The sequence below is a fragment of the Dromiciops gliroides genome, chromosome 3, assembly GCF_019393635.1.
Source record: "Dromiciops gliroides isolate mDroGli1 chromosome 3, mDroGli1.pri, whole genome shotgun sequence".
Lineage (NCBI taxonomy): Eukaryota > Metazoa > Chordata > Mammalia > Microbiotheria > Microbiotheriidae > Dromiciops > Dromiciops gliroides.
The window spans coordinates 116,051,467-116,073,342 of record NC_057863.1 but is presented as its reverse complement, the minus strand read 5'-3'; positions in this window follow the sequence as shown (position 1 = coordinate 116,073,342).

The following is a 21,876-nucleotide window of genomic DNA, read 5'->3' as shown; positions in this document are numbered from 1 at the left end:
TTATGAAAATGAATGTTGAAAACTACCCTTACATGTAAATGGAAAATAAAATAAATGTTTGTTAAAAAAAAAAAAAAAGAATCTAGTGAACAGATAGGAACTGATATCATATGAGCTATGGTCCTGGGAATCTGGATGATTCTCCTGCTCATTATTACCATGTTACATTAGATGAACTACTATGAATGAATTGCAAAAAAAAAAAAAAAAAAGTCATCATGCACCTCATAGACCAGACCATTGAGGTCTGTAGATCCTTCTGAAAAGGATGACGAAAAGTCTGAGATGGCTGATCATTGTTCTTTTTAACTTTTTCCCTCATTGCTGCAGGGGAGTATTAAAGTTTTTTTTTTTTTTTTGCATTTCTGAGGGGGCTTTTTTGTTATATTTTAGGCATTTTTTTCTCACCTAACCCAGTTCTGCTTTTATCAAGCTCCTTGCATCAGTAAGATTAGTACTATACAATAAAATCCCTAAAAATATTTAAATCGCAGAAGATCCTCTGGAAGATACTTAGGACCTTACCACCAAGAGGTGGATTGTGATTGGATGACTACCTACCAGTTTTCCCTACCCAGTCTCTTCAACTGAGGTCAAAGACAAAAAAGTAAGTTTCCAAATAACCCATAATAAGACATTTTTGTTATACAAAGCAAGTGGAAATAACTTAGATTATGATTAATTGTAGAATGACTAAAAAATTTGGTACATAAATGTAATAGAATATTGTGGCACTGTAAAAAATAATGTGAGAATTTTTAGACCAATGGAAAGGCTCACATTAACTGGTACAGAGAAAAGTAAGCAAAGCCAAGAAACCATGTAGAAATGTAAAAAACTATAAATGGATAGAAAAATATACCTGAACACCATGTAATCATAAGAATCCAGATGGCCATAGAAATGGTGTGAGAAAATGAGTTTTCTTTTCTTTATTGCAGAGTATAGGGACTACAGGGGTAGACTATTGTATCTACTGTAAGACACAATCAATTTGTTAGTTGTTGCTTAGTTTTGTTGAATGTGATATTAAAAAATTGAGTCAGCCTAGAGGTATGTATTAATTTTGTCCCACTAGCATTATACAGGAGCTTTCATTTTATTTAGTTTATTAAATAACTTTTAAACACATGTTGCAGAATAATATTAGTTGATAGAATTTTCAAACTATCATCCTGTATAATTAAAACATTTCAAAGTTGATAGTGTAGTGAATAGAATGATTGTCACAAAATTATAAATGGCAAAAATTTTTTGTTCAACATCACAAAGTCTATTTGAATTTTTTCATTGAAAGGGTAAAAAAAATCATCCATTGGATTTTCTGCACACATTTGGACAGGATATTAAAACATATTTTGATAGATAAAAGAAGCCCATAAGAAAGATAGCTTATTATTTGTTTATTTTGCTAGCTTCTGAACAGATGATAGAGTGAACAATTTTATAAAACAATAGTAATGTGTCATAGGCTTTCTATGTACTTTAATATAGTCATTTATCCACAAACTATTTTTCTTTGAAACAAGAGGTTCAAGTTGTTTTTCCAAATCAGTGTCAAATAACCAATGTGATTGGATTTTTCATTGAATTATTTGAAAACTCCTGTTGTTTCAGCAATGTATTGTAGTCAGAGTATTTTGGAACTTAGATACTCTAACTGAGAATGTTTCAGTGCCAATTATGGAAAGTACATACTTCTGGTTCAACATTGGGATGCAGTCAGGTACTCAAAAGGTACTGAACATTTAATACCAGGAGGTTTACTTGTCCCTAGCATGGGGAAAAACAAAACAAAACAAAACAAAAACCATGGAACAAGGATTGAGTTGTACTTATCACCTCTGCCCTCTGTCATCTCCATAAGGAAAGAAATCTGGTCAGCAGGGCAAAGTTTCTTTTCTTGGGCTTCAGAAATCCACCACATCTAAAAGTCCTAAACTTCACATGCCAGAGATTTTTATGCCTTTTGATGACCAGGAAGCTGCATCAGAGAAGCTGCTGCCAATTAAATCCCAGGGGCAGCTTTGTCCTAGGTAGGTCTACTTCATGTTAGCTAGAAAGAGGAGGGTAGGGAGGACAGAGAAGGAATTCATGAAGCTAGGGCTAATCAATTAGGTCAATTATGTCCTGAAAACAATTTTGTTTTCTTTTACATAAAGCCCCCATGTTGTGTTTGGGAAGGGAAAAAAAAAATAACTTCCAGGGAAAGGCTGGTCCCATCACAGAATACATGGCATAAGACTAATTAAGTTGGATTCTACTACATGGAAAGGCACTTTCATAGCATTCTCTTTTATGAACTTTGTTATAATGTACATTAGTATTATAGTTTAGAGTCCGCATGCACATCTTTCTAATAGATTGCAATCTCATTGAGGGCAGGAACTGTTTTATCCTACAAATAGTTGGTACGTAATAGATTTTTAAAATAGGGGTATCTATAAGAAATACTGACCTATGCAAACAAGTTATTGAAGACAAAAAAAAAGGACAAAAATGATTACAATCACTTCATGTAGAAGTTTAAGCAATATATTTTACCATAGCAAAAAGACCCAAATAGCAGTTAGTCTGAACTAGATGTACCTGTGTGTGTGTGTGTGTGTGTGTGTGTGTGTGTGTGTGTGTGTGTGTGTGTGTGTGTGTGTTGGGTGGGTTAGTGTAAACAATTCACAAAGTGTCTTGAGGAAGAAATACCAAAGGAATTGGGAAGAAGTTTCAGACCCTTTTAATAATTTTTAAGAAAAACAACCTGGAGAACATCAATACCTACCAGCCAATATGTCTATTTTCCTATAACCAAATGAGAATAGTCCATACATTCATCCAGGGCACCCTAAATTTTGAGGAACATTAATTAGTAAAGAACAGGCTGCATTTTGCAAACAACAGTCTACAACAAAGCATCTTTACCATTATTTAACTGAGTGAAAGATGCCTAGAAGGAGATCTCCTTGTGCATATAATTCAAGTCTTTAGAGGGAAAAAAGCCACTTCATTTGGTAATTACCTTAATAGCTATCTTTCAACAAGCTGTCTCCTATCCGTATGTCAAAATGATTTAAGATCCTTAGAAAGATATAATAGGGGCAGCTAGGTTGGTGCAGTGGATAAAGCAACGGCCCTGGAGTCAGGAGGACCTGAGTTCAAATCTGGCCGCAGAGACTTGCCACTTACTAGCTGTGTGACCCTGGGCAAGTCACTTAACCTCAATTGCCTCACCAAAAAAAGAAAGAAAGATATAATAACAGGACAACCTCATTTGATCTCTCTGGAATCATTAGTATCAGACAAGACATGAAACAAGGAGACATGTGCTCAATAAAAATATTTGCCATTGTAATAAAGGAGAGCCAAGCGAGATTGCTTCAAGTTGAAGAGGTATTCTTTACTGAAGGCAAGGTCACTCCCCCAAGTTCTTTTTTAAAAATACGGCATTTTGTTGATAGCATCAAACCGAAAACATTCCAGAGCTGCCTGAATGACATGTGACCATTTAAAGAGTTTGGCCTGACCATCTACAGAAGACTAACTAAGTGGATGAAGAATGACTATAGTTCAGATTATGGTTTGCAGTTAGGTAAACTATAGAGCCTGTCCATCAGGGGTACCACTTAGTAAATTACCTTGGAGACCTGAACAAATTAATGCAGCTTTCAAAATGTTCTAACTTACTCTGAGCATGTAGCACGTGGGCCAGGAAAATAAGATAAGCAGGTTATGTTTAAAATGTAACTTTAGGTTCTGATTAAAGGGGAAAAACAACAACAACAATTGGGGTCCATAATATTCAATATTTAAGAATTATACTGAGGGCTTTTATAAAAGGAAATAAGTGAAAAACATACTTTGAAGGGTAAAGTAATGAAATATTGGCTGGATTTTAATAACACATAATGAATCAACTATAAGAGTGTGCCAAAACGTTTAACAGACTTATGAAAGGAATGATAATTTATTTCAGCAAAATCTAAACAGCCTATAAATGTGGCTAATTAGGTACTTATAGAACTTGATAAGGGACAAACAAGTTTTCATTTTTTTAAATAAAAAAGGCTAGAAGAACATAACTGAAAAAAATAAAGCTAGCGAGTTAGTAAAAAAAACAGAAAAAATAATTTCAATTTTAAATATCATTCACATTATTTTGATACATTTCTGGATCCATAATTTTGTTAATATAATGCCTACACAAATCCATACTGAAATTGCTCTACAATGATCAAGACTACAATATGCCTTATATTCTCTGTTCCTTGGCATAATTATTAAGGTTACTTTTCTGAGAAAGGATTTGTGGAACCCAACTGTGTAAGGAATTAATTGTGATCTGAGGTTTCTATGACCACATCTTTGGCTAAAATTAGAAGCCCTGGCATGGGCAGCATCTGGCCTCAGGCATCGCCCCCTCAGGGTCAGCAAGGTGTTTCATCCACTGGCTGCAGCTGCTGTCATGGTGCTACAGCTCACATCATCACCATGTGCGGACATCTACATGGCCCTGGCCAAATTATAATGACTAGAAGCCCAGTGAGGGCAGTCAGGTGACCTTTCGGCTTCCAGAAACTGGGCGGTGGGGGTGGCCTTTGTAGTAGCTGCCTGTTAGTTTTGTCAATCAGGGCTGCCGGCCAATTAGCTTGGGGCTGTGTGTGGATGGCACAGTTTCCTGTTGGGAGGGGGGTGTCTGGGAAGGAGAAGGGAAGAGATTTTTCATTCTGGCATGAGAGAGGGAGAGAGACAGGACATAGTTGTTTGCTCTTTGGGAACTGCTGAGTCCAGGTGGTGGTTTGATTGCAGGTCACATCATTTTCCTTCTTCTATTTCCTTTTTCTTTGTCCCTAGTTCTATTAACCTTAGCTGTGCTTAAAATTTGTTCCCATCAATAAAGCCTGTTTTTTTTTTTCTGAAAGAGGCTGTTAATCTCCTTTCTTACCTCAATATTATGGCAAGCTGCTCAATGAATTCCCACATATTAAATTTGGCCCTTACAACTCTCTTTCTTTGTAGCCAGGGACTCTCGGGAACTTATAAAACCAACAGATGATAGGATACAGGTCTGGATAAGCCTTAGTGAAGTAATATATAATTTCCCTGACCAGAGTGGCTCTTCCTATCCTTTTCATGCCTCTTCAAACCTCCTGATTCCTACTCCCCTTATCCCCCACTTCAGGTGAGAACCTCTTGTCTTACTTCACTGAAAAAAAATGAGGCCATTCACTAAGTGCTCTCTCTTCTCCCTCCTCATTTCAGAGCCCTCAAATGTCTTTTCCTATTATATCCTCCTTTACTCCTGTTTCACATGAAGGAGCATTCCTTTTCCTTTCTAAGGCTAACCACTGTACATTCAACCTTGATCCCCTTCTATCCCATCTTCTCCAGTAGATTGCCCCTTATCATCCTCATTATCTCACTAATCATCTATATCTTCTTGTATATTTCCCTGTTAGCTACAGCAACTTTTATATCTTCTCCAACTTCTAAACACCTGATCTTTACATCCTTGACATCCTATATTTCTCTTTTTATTCTTAAGCTCTTCAAGAAATCCATCTACAACAGATACTTCTGCTTCCTTTCCTAATAGTCTCTTCTAAATTCTCTACAATATTGCTTATGATATCATACAAATGAAACAACTCTTTCCAAAGTTACTACAGATTTCTTAATTGTCAATTCAGATGGTCTTATCTCCACCTTCATCCTTTGACAGTATTAATCACCCTCTTTTCTATGATACTCTTTTCTATCTAGATTATCATAACAATCTTCTCTCCTGGTTCTCTGACTACTCCCTTTAAGTGTCCTGTGTTAGCTCTTTATTCTCATTACACCATCTAATTACGGATTACCCTCAAATTCTGTCCTGGTCTCTCTTCTAGACTTCTGACATTTCCCCCTATATAATTTGGCTTGGAAAGTTTATTAGCCCCCATGCATTTAAATATCTTTTCTTTGCAGATTATTCTCAGATCTACTTATTTAGCCATAACCTCTATTCTGACCTCTCTCATTTTCAAATGCCTAATGGACATCTCAGCTTTAAATTCACTAGGATTAAATTTACATTTATTATATTTCCAACCCCAGCCCCAATCCTCTACTCTTTGAAATGTCTTTAATATTGTAAAGGGCCATCACCATTCATCCAGTCACTCAATTTAAGGATCATCCGTGTTTCTCTCTCTGTCTCTCTGTCTCTGTCTCTCTGTCTCTCTCTGTCTCTGTCTCTCTTCCAATCTGTTTTCAAGTCTTGTCACATCTTTGCAACATCTCTTGATATGAGTCATTTTCTTCTTTGACACTGATAACACCCTGGTTCAGACTCTCATCATCACACAGTCAGATTGATGCATTGGCTTTCTGATATGCCTCCCTGCCTGCAGTTTCTCCCCACTCTAATCCATTATGCTACCAAAATTATATTCCTAAAGCACGAGTCTGATCATATTACTCTCTACTCCATAAACATGAGTGACTCCCCATTGCCTCCAGGATTGACTTTAATATCCATTGGCTTTTAAAGTCCCTTAAAACCTACCCCTGTTCTCTCTTTCTTGTCATCTTATATCCCTTCCATTCACTTTCTTTTTTTCTTTCCTTTTTTTCTTTTTTTTGGGGGGTGGGGTGGGGCGAGGGGGGTGTGGCAATGAGAGTTAAGTGTCTTGCCCAGGGTCACATAGCTAGTTTCAAATGTCTGAGGCTGGATTTGAAATCTGGTCCTCCTGAATTCTGGGCCAGTGCTTTATCCACTGTGCCACTCAGCTGCCCCTCATTTATTCTCTAATCAGGGCCGATGGCTTCTATGCTGTTCTACAAACAAGAAATTTCATGTCTTGACTTTATGCATGTTCACTGCATGTCCACCATGACTGAAATTCTCTCCTTATTTCTGCCTCCTAGACTCCCTAACTTCCTCCAAGTCAACAAAAATCCCACCTTTTGCAAGAAGCATTTCATGATTCCCCATAAGGCTAATGCCCCTTCCAGATTAACTCCAGTGTGTCTCACACATATGTATGTCTATATGTATGCATACAATAATGTACAATGTATTTAATGTACAGTGTATATTTATGTACATGTGTATACATATAGAAATAATGTATACATGTGCAATTATATATGTATGTACATAAATGTGCATTGCATGCACATACATGTGCACACATGAAAATCCACATGTATACATACATGTGTGCATTTATATATGAGTGTATGTTTATATAGTTCACATATATATGTATGTATGTATCTTGTTTAATGACATTACTCTTCAACTAGACACTGGAATAACATAGGGACTATGAAAGTATTAGATATGCTGGAGGAAACTGGTCGTAACCTATCAATCAATAAGTGTCAGACTTTCAGAGATTCTGTTAAGTCCATAAGACACATATATACCAACAAAGTGTGAGCACTGATCCAAAAAGGCAGAAATACTTCTCAATTGGTCAAAATTCACAATGTCTTTGAGGTAAATATATTTCTGACTTTTGGTAGTTATCATCAGAAGTTTGTTAAGAAATATGCTCCTACTGTTACACCATTGAATAATATCGTTTGTATCCAAATGATGAAAGAGATTTGAAACCTGAAAGTCAGAAGAGGCATTAAATGTATTTAAACCTATAAAGCTTTTTGGAGATGAATGGACAGATAAATGTGAAATAATCACATGATGGGACTTAAACAATTGCCTTATTTAGGGCCTAGTATTGGCTTACGCAGAGCTAAGTAAGACATCATGTTCTTCACATAGATGCCAGCCTAGAAAGTGTTGGAGCTGCCTGTACCAAGAGAGTGATGATAATTTGCCTTGAAATCCTATTGCAGATGCAGCTGGGTGGCACAGTGGATAAAGCACTGGCCCTGGATTCAGGAGGCCATGAGTTCAAATCTGGCCTCAGACACTTGACACTTACTAGCTGTGTGACCCTGGGCAAGTCACTTAACCCTCATTGCCCTGCAAAAAAAAAAAATCCTATCTTATTCGCATAACTGACAGTTGGTCTTGTTACTCTGTTGCCAAACTTGACTTATCAGCTTTAAAGCAACCTATCATTCAAAAATACAAACTCTACAAGGGGACTGGTAATAATCCTGTCATGCTACTTACTACTTACTTGACCTTGGACAAGTTATTTGACCTCTATGGGCCTTGGTTTCCTCATCGGCAAAATAAAGGTGTTGGAGAAAACATCTTCTAAGGTCTGTTCTGGCTATAGAGCTATGATACTATGATGAGAAAATTAACTTAGCTATATTTGCGTGTGGGAAAGAGTTGTAACATAAATAAATTTTATATGTTATTGGGTAGGGGTGGGGGTGGGGGCGGGGCATGGTTTGAACATGTGATAAGTAAATTGGAAGGTGGGAAGATAGGTGCATTCACCCTCCCTGGATAGATAATCGTGAGACCTATTTCCAACTCCACCACAACAGTGTTCCCTGACTTCAGCTTCTCCTGTATACTGTATAAGCTCATGAACTTCCCCTTTGGAGTCATGCAGGAATTCTTCTTAGAGAAGAAGTAACTTAACCCTTCCCTGGGTACCTACAACAACAGTGCTAAGGGCACCATTAGGAAATCCTGCCCTAATTGCTAACCCAGTATATAGTCCAGGAAAAAAAAAAAAAAGAAAACACATGCATATTAGGGTGAACAGTAAAAAAAAATGCAAGTTACTGACATGCAAAATACAAACTGCTTAACCTGGTATTTAATAATCCCTCAACAATGTTTACAGTCTTTACTAGAGGCAGCTAGTTATCACAGTGACAGAACATTGAGGCTGGAGTCTGGAAGACCTGAGTTCAAATCTGTACTCAGACACTTACTGGGTGTATGACTCAGGGCAAGTTGCTTCTATTTGCCTCAGTTGCTTCAACTGTACAATGGGGTTAATATTAATACCTACGTCACAAGGCTGGGGGCATCAAATGAGGTAATATTTGTAAAGTACATAGGACAGTTTCTGGCATATAGGTGCTATATAATTTTTTATTCTGTTCCCCTTCCTCTCTTCCCTTCCCAATCTGATTTTTCTCTTACTTTTAAGAAAATGCACTCCATGAATACAAACAAGAATATAAGCTTTTCTGCAACCTCACCTTGCCCTTTAATAGCTCAGTGCATTCATAAATGCCTGGAAGATGGTAAATCAAGATCTGCCACTTGCTTCAATTGTCTCTTTCTGGACTTTGCCAAGATGCCTCCTTCAGTTGCTTTCTCCCTATGATCTTGTGGTTCCCTTCTTTCATTGCTTAATAAGGGCCAACACCAGCCATATTAAATATAGACTTTGTCATTATATATACCACACACCCTCAAAAATTGAGATCAAATTGATTCTATTCTGTAGTTGATTTCATTTTGTATCACTACCAATATTTTATATAACTACCTAAGTCACATTTCAATTGTTTCTCAATTAAGTTTGGAAGTTCTACTTTCTTGCTAATCACTGTTCTATTCTTGTGTCAAGCAAATCATTTATCCTTGAAGGATGCAGGTGGATGCTAGCAAGTCTGACATGTTATGTTTTTAATACTGCTTGTGTTTCAAGAAAGTCTGGTCTGTTATTGCTGTGACACTAGCTAGCCATGCATGTAGACAACACCAATGAACTTTCCATAGTGACAAGATGGAAGGAGGGGGTAGTTACTAGCCCTGCATTCCAAATTTTCAGACAATCATATCTATGATTCTGCTGACTTTGTAGCCAATTGTATTGTTTTCCTCATCTATGATGCTGCCTTGTTTTTGCATGCTCCTCCTTTTGTCCATCAAAATAAGCTGTCAGCCCTCATTCAGAGTCTTTTGGCTTGCTGAGGAGCTAAAAAATCCCTTTTATTGGTAACTTGTAGCCTTACTAGTAAATTGAATGTGCTCAGAAATTTGTTGCCTCAGTTTACCTTAATTTCAATCACTTTACTCTTCTCATAATTCCCTTTTAGTGATTGTCTTCTCCCATTAAAATACAAGCACAGGAAATGTCTTTTTTCTTATATTTTTTATCTCCAGAACTTAGCATAGTATCTGACATATAGCAAATGCTTTATCAATACTTGTTGACTTTACTTGATTGGAAACTTCTTCCTTCACAGGCCAGTTCATGTCTCACTTTCTCCAAATAGGTTCCCTAATCTCCTAACCCTCCCCTAAATTTTGTAAGATATTTTGTATTAAACATATTTGTGTAAGAGTTGCATACCCTCTTCCCAAACCTGTTAGTACACTTCTTTAGGGCCAGATCATTGTGGCTTTCCATTTTTTCTATGCCCACAGCCTTAGCAATGTTTAATTCAATTTGTACATAGATTGGAATAGTTTGAAGTATCAGGTGGATATGGAGGTTATGACAGCTGCTCCAGAAATGTTTGCCCTCAGTAAAAACAAAAAGGAGAGGACTTCTAAAAACTGAAATTTTGTAATTATATTCCTATACATTTCATTATTCCTTATTTACAATTCCTTTAAACCATCTCTACTGTCTTAGCAACGTCTGATTTTCTTCCCCCCAGGCCTTGAACCAGACATTGACAACTGAGGTTAGACTGAAGATTTCAAAACTTTCTTCCATAGTACTAGAAAGATTAATTTTTTAATGTGCAATTGGCATTATTATGCAAGAGCATTCCTGAACACTATATTAAGTTTCTATATTAGTAAGGAGAAAATTTCATATATTCAAATGAAAGGTGAATTAAATATCTGTAAAAGAATTCCATAGAAACCACATTTGGACATGCAAATTTTTGTTTGTTTGTTTTTTTGTCCCTGCACTTTGCTCATGTAAATGCAATATATGCAGTATTTAAAAACTGAAAATGCAGTTGTAATCTGTGTGATTTAAGGAGGAAATTGCGTAAGCAAATTTAGACAAAAGTGCTTTGGTTGCTGCAGCAGAAATGAGAACCTGCTTTCTCTGCATATATGGCAGAAGTTACACAGGATCTCACACTTAATATATATAGCTGCAACTGTTCGATGATGTTTCTCTAACTTTCTTGTTTTTACCCCAAATTTCTGCCTCAAATGGGTTGATTAGTAAGGAAGAAGCAAGGTCTCAGCAGATGGTTGTCAGAAATCTGCTTACCTCCATAATGCAAGGGAAAGTTAGTACAAGCATTCATTTCACAGTTGGATCTGGAATAAAACATCACTGCATTAAGATGCCAGAAGGAATCAGCATGGAGAACATTTTATAAATATAATTCATGGTTATGAGGTTTAGATTTCAGAAATATTAAATACATAAAGTATGTGTGCAAAAGACTTAACTAAAGCCTATAAATAACAGGCACTAAACAACAGTTATAAGCTTCAAATCTTCCATAAACTTGCCAAATAACTCCTTATACCCCTGCAACAATATGATCAGATGCAGCCAATGCAGGGAGATTAATTGCAGAAATATTAAGCCAGGTGCCTAAAGACTTACTGCTTATTTGAGTTGCAAGTCTTCTCCACAAGCATACTGTGCTATTTATTAGTTGACTTCAACAATACCTAAGGTAGTTGAACTGAATAATTGAGGGAGTCAGACCACAGACAACTTGCATTTTTTCCTACATTATATTAGAACACTGTAAACAGCCACCATTATAGATTTGTAGTATATTAAAGCAGAAAATGAATAGCATCATCATATTATCATAGATCTAAAGCTAGAATAGGCCTTTGTTGTTGTTGAGTCATATCTGACTCTTCATGAACCTATTTGGGGTTTTCTCAATAAAGATACCAGAGTGGTTTGCCATTTCTTTCTCCATCTCATTTAACAGATAAGAAAATAGAGGCAAATGGGGTTAAGTGATTTGCCTAGGGTCACGTGAACATCAAGTATCTGAGGTCTGATCTTAATTCAGGTCTTCCTGACTTCAGGTACAGTATTCTATTCACTGTACCACTTAGCTGGCCTAGTTGTCCAACTCCCTGATTTTATCAATTCAGTAACTGAGGCCCAGAGAGGTCAAATCCTTTGCTGAAGGTCACTCATGTGCTACTTTTCATGACCCCATGGATCATAGCATGCCAGGCCCTTTTATCACCCACTATCTGCTGCAATCTATCCAAGCTTACATTCATTGCTTCCATGATATTATCTATCCATTTCATCATGTACCATCTCCTTCTTCTTTTGCCTTCAATATTTCTTAACATCAGGGTCTTTTTCATTGAGTACCATCTTATCATTATATGGCCAAAGTGCTTAAGCTTCAGTATTTGACCATCCATTGAATAGTATGATTCTACTTCTCTAAGTATTTATTGATTTGATCCCCTTGCTATGCAAAATTTGACTCCAGATTCTCTGACTCAATAGTCAGCATTTTAACTATCTACAGGAATAGCAAGATAATGCGAAACTGGGGTGCTGGGGGAATGGGGAGTTATGACTACTTAGTGGCACAATTGAATTTTGAACCACTGTTCTTTTCATTGCACTAAGCTGCAGTCAAGAATTCTGGGTTTAAGTCTCACCTTTTGCTACTAACTAGCTGTGTGGACTTGCCCACATCCCTTTATGTCTATGGAGGTTGACTACGTGATTTACAATACCTCTTTTAGCTTCAATGTAATAGGAATACATGAAATATAAAAAAAAATAACTTTCCCATTATTGTAGACAATTAAAAGGTAAATTAAACAGCATTGTGTTATAGTGGATAGAGTGCTAGACTTAGAGTCAGGAAGACCTGAATAAAAATTTTACCTTAGATATTTACTATGTGAACCTGGGCAAGCCATTTAACCACTATCAGCTTCAGTTCCCCCATTTGCAAAGTAGAAATAATAATAATAACTTACTTGCTAGGACTGTTGTAAGGATCAAATGAGATAACATATGTATTAAGTAATAATTTATAGTACTTAAATTACCATTTATTAACTATTATTTCAATTAATAATGATTATTATTAATAACTGGCTAGTCATTTCCAGAATAGTAGTAGTAGTAGAAGAAGTAGTAGTAGAAGTAGATTTCAAGCTAAAAGATACCTTGGGAAACACTTTGTTCAACCCCCTGATTTCACAGAAGAAAATGCTAAGGGCCAGAGAAGTCAGGTGATTGGCTCAACACCACGTAGAATGTTTTGTTTTGTTTTGCTTTGTTTTTTGGTGGGGCAATGACAGTTAAATGATTTGCCCAAGGTCACACAGCTAAAGTGTCTGAAGCCAGATTTGAACTCAGGTCCTCCTGAATCCAGGGCCAGGGCTTTATCCATTGCAGCATCTAGCTGCCCCCATCACATAGAGTCTTAAGTGACAGAGCTGGTATTCAAGCTCTAGATTTCTTGACATTGTATGAATACTGATGCATTTTTTAAACTGTCCATTAATTACTATTCAGGCTACCTACACCACCCACCAAAATCCTATTGTAGTCATTATACTGTCTATTCTTTGTGACTTTCATTCTGTATAATTTGTCATCCATAATGGACCATGGATTTAGTTTATATCCTAAACTTTGTGTTTTAGTGTATAATATGTGTCACATTGATTGTCTTCTCAATGAATGGGAGAGGGACTGGAGGAAGGAATAGAATTAGGAACTCAAATTTTAAAACTAATGTTAAAAATAAATAACGTTTTTTAAAAGAAAAAAAATGAAATTTATTCTACAAACTGAAAACTTTGAATTTTGAGTCTCTTCCTTAGTAATTATGTTGATCTTATTAAGCAGGGTTCTGATATTCTTTATGTTACTATTTACATTAATCACTTTCTAATCTCCAACCCAGCCTTCACCCTGTTTCATTTTGTAATCTTCCTAATACACCCTTCAACTATTATTTGGAAAGGACCTCAGGAGTTATCTGGTGCAGTGGTTGTCAAAGTCAAATAGAATTGGGGCCACTAGATAAGACTCAGTACATGGTGATCTCTGTAAGCCCACATTAAGAAATTCACATTTTAATATTACCTGTGTTCTGTTGTATTTTTTCTTATTTGTTAAAAATTTCCCAATTACATTTAAATCTGATTTGGGCTGCATTCAGAAGTGGTGTGGGCTGTGTGCTTGAACCATCTGATATAATATATGTTATAATTCTTTAACAGGAGTCACTTCTAAAAACATCATTGATATTACTAGCTTCCACTGGAGGATAACATTAAAGTTAAAAATAGTTTCACCTATAAACTTGATAAAATATCATGAATTCTTCCTCCTTGTCTGTGGATCTCTTCTTACTACAGGATAAACAGAAACAGCTAGAGGCAGCACAAGAGACTGATCTGAAAGAGTACAATGGCCAGGAAAATATTCTATGATAAAAGATTATGTTCTGGGGGTAGCTAGGTAGTGCAGTGGATAAAGCACCAGCCCTGGATCCAGGAGCACCTGAGTTCACATCCAGGCTCAGACACTTGACACTTACTAGCTGTGTGACCTTGGGCAAGTCACTTAACCCTCATTGCCCCACAAAACAAAACAAAACAAAAAAAAAATAAAAGCTTATGTTCTTATCACTTTTATTAAGCATATAAGCATTTCCATTATGTACATTTTGAATTATTTGGATTTGGAGAAAATGTAGTATAACTAAAATAGTGCCTTGAATTCCTATTATACTTTTATTCAAGATTTGCTCATATAAGGCAGTGAAGTTTTTACTGAGTGATCTTAGCTCTAGGTCATGGCTAAGCTCACTGTTCATGTCATTTCACCATTCAAAAATATCCAATGACTCTTCATTATCTATCAAATACAGTATAAACTCTTTATTCTGCTACCCATAACCCCTTGACAGTGTGAATACAAAGTACAATCTGAAAAGAGAATTAGACTGGAGACAGGCAGGTAGAGAGCAAATCTTGGCTTTACCATTTACTACTTTTCTTTTTACTTTATGTAAGAATTATTAAAGTTATAATGAGTGACTATCCGAAAATGAAGTAATGATGACAGAGTCAAAAAAAGATAGTCCAAGGTAGAACCTTGGATGACACCCTTGTTTAGGAGGGCAAAAATGAAAGATGTCATCAACAGAGACTGAAAAGTAGAGGTCAGATAGTTACAAGGAGAACCAGGACAGAGTAGGAGTATAAATGTCATTATAAACAAGAGTGTCCAAGAAGAAAGGGTTTTGTCACTGTGGATTAAAACTTCACAGAAATATTAGAATGTAAACTGCAAACAGACCATCATTTATGAGACAAAGAGAAATAGATAGATAACATATAGTTCTGTAATGTTTACAAAGCACTTTACAAATATTATGTCATTTTATCCGCACAATATTCCTGGGAGAAGAGTGCTATCATCCCTACTTTACCAACCAGCAATTAGTAAAACAAAGCAGCAGTTAAGTGACTTATCTAAGGTTAAGCACTAAGTATCTCAAGCTAGATTAGAATTCAGATTTTCCCTAAATCCAGATGCAATGCTCTATCTATTGATCCATCTATCTTTCTATCTAATTTTATCATCATCATCACTATTCAATGAGCCACCTACTTTCCCATAGGGATAGTGCATTTAAATATTATGTGGTAGCCATTGTATTTAATGCTGGGTATACAATTACAAGCGGGCAAGTCAGTCTGTGTCCCTAGGAGTTCTAATGGAGTAGCCCATAAAGGGGTAATAGAAAACAGATATTGTAACCTGAACAGGAGCATGCTGATGAAACAGCCAAGGAGAATTTAGAAGGTTTGGGTCCTGGCAAGATGAGTATTAAGCATTATTGGTGAGACCTAAAAGTATGGCTATAAAGTTAGAAGACAAGCATTAATAAAGGAAATGGGTAGTGAGATAGAAGGGGCAATAGGCTACCTACTATTTCTGTGAGTTTGACAGTGCAGAAGACATATGCAAAAGAGATATAGAGTGATAATTTAAGGCAATGGCAAGGTCAAGCAATGATAGTAAGACTAAATTGTGGGAGGGGTCCAGTAGATAATGAAAACCACAGAGACAGAGAGAGAAGGAAATGGAGTCACAGAAAGGTAGACAGAGAGAAGAAGACAGAGATGCAGGCAGAGACACAGACGTAAATACAGAGAAATACAGAGAGACAGAGATAGAGACACATAATGAGAGAGAGACAGAGGAGGCAGGAGAGGGACCCAGAGAAAGAGAAGGGCCTTGAGACAGAGAGAGACTTATAAAGAGAAAGACAAAGCCAGACACAATCTCAGATAGGGTTAGGTGTAAAAGTAATAGTATTAATTTTGACAAAGAAATGACCCACTCATCTTCCATGCTTAGAGCAATGGAGGAAAGGAAAGGTTTTAGATAGGGTGCATTTTAATGTGTGGATTAGGGGAGATGAAGTTCATTGTAACTTAAATTTTCTTAGTTGTTGAAAAAACAAGGTCATTTACTGAAAGACTACGAAACAAGCATTTATGAAATTTGTCTGGTCTGGGTGTCATCCTCAAATGGAGGCCCCAGGAAAAATTAATCAATGAGAGAAGGTGGTCAACATGGCAAAGGGATTTTCCAGAGTGAAGAAACAACAGGTGCTAAAAGAACTCTCAGAGTGAGGCTGCAGCCAATACAAATTAGCAAAGTCCATAAAATCGGTAAGCTGGTGAGTTTAGGATGCTGGGACCTAAGGAAAGAAGATAAATCTTGAAATAGCTACTGTGGGCTGTGTCATATATAAATAAAAAGATTGTCATGTAGTACTTAATCTCAGAATTGGAAGACCTATCAGAAGCTATCCAGTCCAACTCATCCATACCAGAACAATAAGCCTTTCTATAATATACCCAAAAGGTGGGACTCTACCCTTCACTCAAAGACCTTTGGTGGCATGGACCCACATCTGAGAGAGAGAGAGACAGAGAGAGAGACAGAGAGAGAGACAGAGAGAGAGACAGACAGAGAGAGAGAGACACAGAGACACAGAGACACAGAGACACAGAGAAAGAGAGACAGAGAGAGAGGAGAGAGGGAGAGTCAATTACACTTTTGGATATCTTTCACTACACTGAAGATTTTCCGTATATAAAATTTAAATCGGCATGCCTCTGAGCAACGTCTGTTCATTTTTTCTGGTTTTGGTCTTGGTGTCAATGTGCATAGAAGACCCCACTTAAGCAAGAATGGGGAAATGGAAATTATATAATCAGTAATTATATATGTTTATAATGTATATTCTGATGTAATCCCTTACAGGTCAAGAACTATTTTAGTCTTTGTATCCCAAAGAGCACTTACTTGCCATAGGCCAGGCAATTATATCACTTGAGTGAGTTATTTCTTCTCTAAACCTCACAATAATCATATTTAAACTGGACCTGACACTTATAGCAAAGATCTCACAATGTGGTCACAAAAAAACCCCAAAATAAAACAGACAAAAAAAACCCCACCTCATTACAAACTCCAAAGTACAATATGTTTTTTTGGGTGGCTTTTTGTTTGTTTGCAGAGCAATGAGGGTTAAGTGACTTACCCAGGGTCACACATCTAATAAGTGTCAAGTGTCTGAAGCCCCATTTGAACTCAGATCCTCCTGAATCTAAGGCTGGTACTTTATCCACTGTTCCACCTAGCTGCCCCTCCAAAGTGCAATACGAATAGGACTCAATGCTATTGTCATCTTTATCTTCTTTTTTCAAAATAGATACAATAGTATTTAGCCTCCTTGTCCTATAGAATGGAACCAGAGAGATTAATCTATCATATATCGATTATATATGAAATGTGAGGTGCTGCAGTGGATAGAATGCTCTGGGCATGGTCACCTCACCTCTGTGTGATGAAAGAATTTTGGTGGGTCATGTAAAGAGGGGAATGTGATAAAATAATGGAATTTGGCAGATGCCCAGGGGTCCAACCTGATTGATTTAGTAGTGTTTGTATTGCGTGTGAATGAGAAACTACTAAGTACACACTTAAGATGATTAGATTTTTAGCCACACCTGGCCCACCCTGTTAAACCTAGTTTAAACTTGGCCCACCCTGAGAAGGAGTGTCCTCAGAGATTTGGACTGTGTCATCAACAGAGGACCAGTCTCAGCCACACAATTTGAAGGACCTCCCCTTTGGGGGAGGGAGAAAAAAGTAGAAAAAGGGACCCCCAACAGGAAGTGGGTCACTCTTGCCTTGGAGGGGTGTTCAGAGCGGACTGGACTGCACAACTGACTCCCATAGAAATTACGGACCCCTGGTGGTGAGTAAATAAAATCCAGCTCTTTGAATTAGCTGAGCTGAAAGGGAGTTTGGGTTTTGAGACAGTCTTTGCTAGCATTAGAGAGCTTATCCATTTTCTTCTTTCCATATTCCCTTGTCATTGGCTTTATTAATTGCACTTTTGCTGTGTATTTTATTCCCATTAATAAAACCTGATTTGTTTGTGGAAAAGAGGCTGTTAATCTCCTTTCTTATTGGCCTGGGAGAAATAACTAAAAAAGGAAGTTCAGAGGGGAGGAAACTTTGGACCTAGAGGTCCCTCATTATTTTCTGAACCCCAATATTATGGCGAGCCACCCAGTTAACTCTCGCTATACTAAATTTGGCCTCTACACCATCTAGAGCTTGTACAATTTAGCTAAGACCTCAAAATTTAGTTTCAGTGATTAACTGATTAATTATAAGAAAATGTCTGACTCAGCTTTATTGCCTCCATTTACTTAAGATGAGCATGTGAAGTAACTAGGTATACCTGGCAAAAATGTTTGGTTTGAAAATTTCAGCTATATCCCTGGTATTTATTGACCTGTTTATTATTTTATCTGATATTGATCTTTTCCAATCTGCTATGTGCTCTTTGATTTGTAAATCTTTACCTTCCCCTTCTGAGCTCTGTAAAATCCCATTGGATCCATCATGACAATGTAACTAAAACCTATAGAAGGTTGTAGAAAATGATGGTCAGGGCTCACTGGTTTTGTATGTACTGGTTTTATCCTCTATGATTATAATTAGCCATTGTTTATTCCCCTCCTTCCTCCAGATATCTGCTTGTTTATAATTTTTGTTAGCAGTACCCATCAGTGAATCCTTAAACAGCTTTTATATCATCTTTTTGCCTGTTGTATTATCTGTAAAATGGGAATAATATTAACACCTACTTCCCAGGATTGTTGTGAGGATCAAATGAGGTATTTATAAAATTCTTACTATAGTGTCAAGTACATAGGTGCTATATAAATGCTAGCTATTACAACTAGTTTGTTTCCCCCAAGCATTACTTACAAATAAAGTATGAATTTGGGGAAGTTCATTTAATTACGGTAGACATAGAGATAGTTACCTGTGATGGAGGGAAAAACAAAAGTAATGAAATTCATATAAATCCTTCTGTGTTTGAATCTGACAATGTCCCCATGCAAATGGCCCCAGTGCCTGCCTGACTCTTTTATAAATATACTGGCAGCTGGAGGTTCTGCTGCTGCCTTTATGGTCATTCTGTTTGTTAATTACCTTATATCTAGATAGCTTCTTCTAAACTTCCTTATTATGCACTTCTTAGTTCTTGTTGATTCTGGAACTAAGCAAACTAACCTCAATATAATTTCAGAATATCTTTCTTTGTGACTTCCATCAGCAATTTATGTTGTTAAAAATTTAGAAATCATATTTTCTAGTATTTCTTCATTGTTCAAAGTCAGAAAGTGTTTTGTCAATAATATTGGCTTCAGATTTTTTTCCCCAATTATACATTCTCTTTTTTAACATTAGGCCTCCAGAATGATGTGCTCCATAACAAATTTGCTTTTCCAGTTAATATAAAATCCTGCATGGTCATCCTTATCCTAAGGACAATTTTAGAATAGACTTTACCACAAACATATCCTGAGTAGCACTAACAGTGGCCTTAAGTCTTCATTTTGATTTATATTATAATGGTATTTAATAAATAGCTATCAATATGAATGAATAAGATTTTCAATGAAAATATGCATTTTCCATCACCATTCATTAATAATAACACTCTCTCAATACTATTTATAGTGTCATCCTGAATCTCAGATACAGGAAAACTTAAGTTCAAGTTATATTTCTGATGCATAGTGTTTATTCCCCTTAGCACGACACTTAACCCTTCACTGTCCCAAGCCACTCACTCAGATTACAAATTACACAAAAGGCATCCCATTGCATTGCTAAACAGTCTCCACATTATGAGTTCTTTATAATAATAAAAAATTACTCATATGGGCTCTATGATAATAATAATAATTACTATAGCTATTGTTATTGTCATTATTACACAGCAAATACAGTATTACATAGCAGAAGCCCACTGAGGAAATAGAATACAGAGTATACAAATTTCTCTAAGAAGTGGGAAAATGTTTAGGAAGAAATATTCAGATTATAGGATACAGTTGAAAAAGTTTTAGTGTTGTGTAGTAATGAGGCAATGGGAGATTAGTGGAGAAAGGAAGTCAGGTATCACAGCTGTCTCTGATTCATGACCAGGATAACAGAAGGGTCCCTAGGGGGAACCTGTGTATTTATATGTGTATGTTTGGATATATATGTATGGTTTGTGTATATGTGTATATGTACATATATATGGATATACACACACATATACATATTTAATTTCCTACTTAATATTTTATTCTTTCCCATTTTATGCAACCAAATATTCCTTTTATCCTCAAATTTGAGAGATTATTTTAGGCAATTAAATTAGGAGTGCCAAACTTCTCAATATCTTTTTAGTTTCCACCGAAAATTTGTAAAGCCTTTGTTGCTTTTTCTCTCTAATGTATTACAAATTAAACTAATGCCTTAAAAATGGCTTTTACTTCTGTAGATAAAAAGTTAGTTAGTTTGTATTAGGAGTAAGGAGACAAAAAGACAAAAAAATTACCACAAAACTTAACACCAAAATACAATTTAGGATATGATGAGCTCAGTTCTGATGTCAATCAAATGATTAAATCAGTCATCTATATTAATATTTCATTACATATCTCTTCTTCCCAGAGTGTTCTTCATGAATCAAAGCTTTTTTAGCAGTTATGATTTTTAGTTATCTAATTTTCTTGATATAACTGAAATTTGAGGATTAAATTGATATTTTTTAAATCAAGATTAAATTAAAAATGATTAGTCACTGCACCAACTCATCCACCCCCACCTTTCACAAATAGGTCTCATTTATTTGACCAAAGAATATCTGAAGATGTCTAATCTAAAGCCTCTTTTTTTAACCTTAAATTACTGTTGTTGGTATAGTTAACTTATGAATAAATTCTAAAGGTCTGGCACACAGAAATGCCTCTGGAAAGGAAGTTTCTTTCAGAGTAAATGGATATGTTCCTTGGAAACTGCCATAGTTCACATTCCTGTCCATCCACATTTTTGTGAGTGTGGATTATGACTCATCCACACTTTCTTATCAGGTGCCTATTATGTTCTTGTCTTTCTCTAAAGATGCCTCAGACAATCAAAACTACATGGCTCTCTACTTCCTCAGTGAAACACTGGCTGTCCATCCGAACCCTTGTACCCTTGCTTTTTGCCCTATGACCAGCCCACCTCCCTTTTTTGTCATGAATAGCATGCATCATTGCCAATGTCTTGAATATTCTCGATAATATCCTTCATGCCACTTTTCTTATGTGACATTCTGCACACTGTTTATAGCCCATGCCCCTTTTTGCTACCGTTTATTTTCACCTGCAGTTCTCTAAAGAGATTCATGTTCCATGATTTTCAACCATCTAGCATCACCAGCATGCTTTTGAAATTCCCCTAACTTCTGCCTTTCCATTAACAGAGTTTAGCAGGATTTGGCCTGTCTATTTCAACGCTCAAAATTTTCCATTAGAGAATGAATTTGGTTATGGCAGATCAAAATTTCTCACCTTCCTTAAGTGTTAGAACTGTGGATAGGCCCTTGTGGTCCACATTATTGGATTTAAGTCAAATAGCTGCTCCACTG